Source organism: Cicer arietinum, chromosome 2 (assembly GCF_000331145.2).
Source record: "Cicer arietinum cultivar CDC Frontier isolate Library 1 chromosome 2, Cicar.CDCFrontier_v2.0, whole genome shotgun sequence".
NCBI lineage: Eukaryota > Viridiplantae > Streptophyta > Magnoliopsida > Fabales > Fabaceae > Cicer > Cicer arietinum.
In genome coordinates, this window is record NC_021161.2 from 14,817,716 (window position 1) to 14,823,668 (window position 5,953).

Genomic DNA, 5,953 nt, shown 5'->3' on the forward strand with positions numbered 1-5,953 from the left:
CCCTACATAAGTTTCATGTTATAATCCACCACCGACTCAATATTACATTCCGTCATTGCCAGAAATACCAACTCCCAGTTATCCAACAAAAAGTGAGATTTTCTATAATTTATTTGAAACTCAGTACACAACTCTTGAGTCGGCTTATGCTGTGTTTGATTCAATGTATAATCCTCAGTCTCAAAATTATATGGAAGCAGGTGGTAGTAGTTCTAATCCACCTACAACTTAATTGAGGATAATGATCAAAATCAGGATGAACCGGAAGAACCTCAACTCGTTCAAACAGCTAGACATGTTCGACGATATCCTAGATGTGGAATTGGAGGTCATTTAGGTAGACATCATTAATATAAATTTGATGTTTCTTTTCTCAAATGTGATGTATTTTTTTCTCGTTAATTTAATGTATTTTGTTTTGTGTTATTAATATAATTTTCTTTTTTTAATTATCATTATTATTATTATTTTAGTATTTTTTCTTCTATTTTAATGCATTTTCTTTGAAATTGATAATATAATTTACTATTTTTAATTATAATTATAATTATTATTATTTATTAATGTATTTTATTTTACTTTATTATTAGTATTTTTATTTTTTTAAATAATTTAATTATTTTTATTTTATTAAATAATTTATAATAGTTGTTAAAATGAAGAAAACAAAAACAGAAAATGCTAGTAAGAGGTCGCCTCTTGGACCTGCGACCTCCAACTAGGGATAAAATAACTGCCTTCAGCTAGTCGCTCCCTCGCCATGCGACCTCCTATTAGATCCAAAAAATTGAACAATCAGATACTGTTGTTTTGGAGTGGGGCATTTTAGTATAAAAAAAAAAAGAGGATATTTAAAAAAAAATCCTAAGAAAACAAACTAAAAGCTCTAAAATATCAATCAAAATATAGAGGAACATTTTAATAACCTCTTAATTGAGACATCTAAAGATGACTCTAGTAAATAGTCTTACAAGGATTTGATTCAAATTCAAAATGATGACTTACTTAAAGAAGGCTTTGAACCCTCAAGTCAAATTAATTTTTTGACTTAAGGAATATGATTTCACTTTTTTAGGCAATAAACGCAATTTCATTTTTTTGACTTCAAACCCCTTTTTACTTGTGTTTGTCGTTCTGCAATCATAATTAAGAATGTTCTCTTCTATATGAGAGGAGAAATATTTTGTTGAAACAATATTTTCCACTGGTGTTTGCATATTTTGTATCTTATCAAGAATCGTTGAGATACTTAATGAATGTACTGGAAATATTCTTCACAAAGATGTTATCATGAAGATTCAACAATCATTCTCTTGAATGATTGATATAGTATATGATATATTCCTTTCAAGATTCTTTCTTAAAGATATTCTTTGATTTCTTTATTTATCTTCAAATATATTTGAGTCCACAATATGCCCATTGGACATACTTTCTGTTGCACTTGATGCTTGACAAAATTTGACTTGTTTGATTTCTATTGGTTCATAAATATGTTTGGAATAGTGTTAGAATAATACATGGGCAACAACCATGTATTTTTGGAGCAACGTTCATCTTTGGAAAAGAATAATGCTATATTGTCTTTTAATGAACATTCTTATCAATAAATGATAGGCTACTTGAATTAACTCTTCAAGGATTCAAGATCATTCTCAAACCTAAAGACTTTCAATACAAAACTTAATGTGACTTTTGTCATACTACTTTAAGAATAATCTCGTGTAGTTTAGGATAAAAGTTCTTCTATAATGATCCTTCAAATATGAACCTTTATGTGATAAGAACGACTCTATATGAAGAGTTTCTCATCCTCTCAATTAATTCTCTTGAGGTTCAAACAATAGTCTTCTAAAATATATCCATGAAGCTTGTGATACTATTGATGCGATCTTCTGGTGTTACTTTGATTCTTTCATTATTGAGTATGCACTTTCGATGTGAGTGGGTTCTAGGTTTCAAACTTGTCTACTTATGTATACCATTACAAGGTCGCATTCCCATGACACGACCATCTATTAAAAATAAAAAATTTTGCAACTGAGGCAAAATAGTAAGACACTTGTGTATTTTTTTTTTCTTCAGAAAGTGGCATTTTGGTTAAATAAAAAAAAGAATATAAATAAAAAAATCCATTTTTTTATATATTGTTAAGAAATTGGTTTTGCGGTGACAATTTCTCACCTCCTCTTTTTTTTAAAAAAAAAATAGTTGTTTAAATGAGGAATGTTTGAATTATTTTTTATTTTTATTTTGTTTATTTAACTTATTTGAATAATTAAATAATTAGTTTTTTAATTAATTATCCTTATAAAAGTTATTTAATTAATTATCCTTAAAGAAGTTATTTAATAATTCAATGATATTAAATATTGAAATAGAAAATAAAGTTGGACATTTAAATATAATATTTTTATTATGTTAGTTTGGCTTTTCGCTACATAAACTACTAATTGACATGTATGGTGTTTAGTTTCACCCTATGGTGCTCGACAAATATGACATGGGTGATGTGGAGATGGGCTTCCTTTCTCAAGAGGGACATGTGGCTCATCTTATAGCACAATCTCATTTAGGCCTATTTAGATCACACCAAATAAACTATTCACAAAATTGTCATTGCTAGAATGTAGAGATTGTTGACAATCATATTATTGAGTTGGTGTAAATTGAAATGATTGTTTTGTTGATTCAAATTGTTGTTGAGTTGGGTGAAAGAAATTAAATGGAAATGCAGTTGTGGCGCTTCATTTTTTATAGTAGCAGTAAGAGTCAACGTGTAAGATTTTTTATGCCTTTTGTCATTGGGACTGCTCAGTCTGTCGATACAGACCGACATTCAGCTCTTCTGTAATACCACATTGTCATGAGGGGTTCATGTATTTGTTTGCCAGTAAGATAGCGACTTTAGCGTTCAATCCAAACTTGACAGTGAAATGTATTAATATTTTTAGGATCCTCTGATATTTTCTACAAAAGTCCAAACTATGGTTTGACTATATCTGTTTGATGTCATTCTACAATTGATAAATAAATCAAAGTAGTTTTGATGGTCCATATCATTGAATCCTTATATGCTTACGGTGATATGATGTTTTCAAGACCCAATAAGACATCCATATGAACGGAAAAAATAAAAGGTATGTTAGTAAAGCGAAAAAATTATAAGCAATATAAATTTTATAAGAGAATGAAATTTTTAACTTGATATTGTTGCATGTGATCGATCTTTGATATATGACTGACAAAGTTCCCGTATGGAGTTCTAGAATAGATTAATCATCTTTTAACCCATCTAAAAATTTATTTAACTATTAATTTAAATAGTCTTTTGGTGTATCAGAATTAAAAAGCATAAAACATTTAAATTTATGATGCAATATTTAAAAAAAATGATTAAATTAATTGATATTTTTGAATTTAAAACACTTAATTGTTATTTTACAAATTTGAGAAATAAAATTGTCTAAATGTGATAATTTCAAATAATAAAATGCTATTTACTCTTTGACCAAACAAAAATGCCATTTACTCAAAAACCAACACTTTGGCGAGAAACATAATTTTTTCTTCTTACCGGCCAAAAAAAAAAAAAAAAACCCTAAATGTGCACGAATTTTTCTTATTTAAGACGCTAGCGCTGCAAATGAAACCCACAAGTATGTAGCCGCCTCTCAACTGTTTGTGTGTATTCCTGGTTTTTGTTTCTTGTTTCATTTCTTAGATTTGATTCCTAAAATCATTGCATACGTTATGCACTACGTAGCCCCTTGCATCTTTAAGTTTTGTTGCAAGGAAATTACGAGAAGGTTTTAGAGGTGCAAAATTTACTCAGCAATTTAAATCCATGCTTTTGGGTGAAGAACTAGTTTTTCATCGCCCATTTTGCATTAATGTTAAATTGCTAAATTATTTCTGTCAGTTAGCCGTATAGTACTATATTCTTTGCTGATAAATGGTTTTTACATTTCAATGAACAAAGCAAAATGATGAAGAATTATTTTTTGTCTGAAACTGATGTTGATCTCTTGTTTCATACAAGCCTTCAAAGTTCTCTGATTGCTTTGCTATTATTTTTTAATTAGATCGTTTCTTTAATTATGTGCCTTTTATTTATTTCTCCCTTTTTGTTAATGATAGGTTTTCATGTTTTGTTTTGAATTAATTTATTAGGTTTATTGACCGATTTTTAGAATATGTTGGTTCAGTAAGCACTGTTATGGATGTTTAAAATTTTTTTGTATGTTTTTTGTCTTTGTTTCTTCAGAAATTTCTTCTTGATGCTGCTTATTTGGTTTTTGTTAAGTTATTGTCCGTAAGATAAAGTGAAATCTAATAAAAGTAATATTTGTGTCATTGGTTTTTGTAGAAAGCAGAGCAAAATGATGAAATTTTATTATCTGAATCTTATGTTGATTCCTAATATTAATGGTCTTCAAAGTTCTCTGATTGCTTTGCTGGTTTTGCTATTAGCAATTGTAATTTACCCCTCTTTAAGTTGTGTAATGAACTGCTAGAATTTCAACTAGTTAGTCACATTTGAAACCTCTCTCTATAAATAGAATAGAACTAATTTGAATAACTGTACATTGGTAACAAATTACAAGTTAGTTTGATTTTGGCATAATGTATTTTGCAAGTGTAATTGTTAGTCTGATTTGCATTGATCTAGCCAGTATTTGGTATATTTTCTGAAAAATTAAACTAAGCACCAAAATTCTTAATCGGATTTGCAATAATCTTTCAGATTAAGATTATATTGAAGCAGTCCTCGGACAGGACATCTGTTACTGAGTCCTGCTATCTATTTGGCTTTGTCCGTTAGTTAGTTTTAAACTGAGTATCAATATAATCTTAATGATGATGTTATGAAGGAGATGTGTGAGAAAATAAAAACACATTTTGATTTTTGGAGGAAAAATTTCAAGTATGAAGCATAGTGTAGCAATGGGTTAAAAGCAAGCAAATTTTGTTTTATCTTATCGATCATATCCTACATAATATCATCATTGTCTTGTTCTTCTAAAATACTATGAACTTTGAGAAAAAAATTGTTATGGTTATGACAACACATAAATTCATTCTCCAACCTTCCCTGGACAATGTATAAGGTGCTATTAAAACAAACAATAAGGAGGCTTTAAAATTTTAAAATTAGTTATTAAAAGTTAATAAATTAAATATAATTGTGATCATTTTTTTTTATCACAAATATAAAAATTATGATAACATTGTTTGCTGAAATCTTTTTTTACAATTATTAATATGTAGATAATATACTATTCCTTAAAAAAGACTATAGTTTACTACTTATAAAAGATATAAAACAAAAGTGAAGAACGAAATAGAAAATAAATGATTAAAATTATATTTAAATTAACTATTTATAAGAAAAAGAATAAATATGAACAATTAAATAGATAATAAATGATCAAAATTATATTTAAGTCAAATTTAACTCATTATTAAAATTATATTTAAATTAACTACTTATAAATAATAAAGAACAAATATGAATAATTCAATAGATAATAAATGATTAAAATTATATTTAAGTCAAACTTAACTCATTTTGTAGAACGTTTCTTTCGTAATCATATTGAATACAATAGAATTATGTTAGATTGAGATTTAAAGACCTTGTAATGTTCAATTTCCTTACTTATAGGAATAATGGGGGCTTTCGGTGGAAATGCATGTACATAACCATATTTCTTCCCTACTTTCCTAATTGTTCCAAACAATTTAAATTACATTTTTAATATTTTGATTATTTTATGATTTAATATGTGATTTTGAGTATTTTAAAAATTTAAAACATGTTCTGATTTTAATCTAAGTATCTCGCTCACAAAAGAACAAATCATTATTCAAAATTATACACAAAGAATGTTATGAATAAAGTAAAAGGACATTATCTTTGTTGGGTTTTGTGACTAATTTTTATTTCTCA

At 27.3% G+C, this 5,953-nt stretch overlaps 1 long non-coding RNA gene and 2 other non-coding genes across 3 annotated transcripts; all 3 read left to right on the plus strand.

Moving 5' to 3' along the window:
• Positions 1-3,546: 3,546 nt before the first annotated feature.
• On the plus strand, positions 3,547-4,975 carry LOC140919287 (uncharacterized). The gene is made up of 2 exons (XR_012161926.1): positions 3,547-3,659; positions 4,370-4,975. It is a non-coding gene; the product is annotated as an uncharacterized lncRNA (long non-coding RNA).
• On the plus strand, positions 3,981-4,064 carry LOC113785583 (small nucleolar RNA R160). Its single transcript, XR_003471708.1, has one exon. It is a non-coding gene; the product is annotated as a small nucleolar RNA R160 (small nucleolar RNA).
• On the plus strand, positions 4,377-4,454 carry LOC113785582 (small nucleolar RNA R160). The gene has a single exon (XR_003471707.1). It is a non-coding gene; the product is annotated as a small nucleolar RNA R160 (small nucleolar RNA).
• Positions 4,976-5,953: the final 978 nt, after the last annotated feature.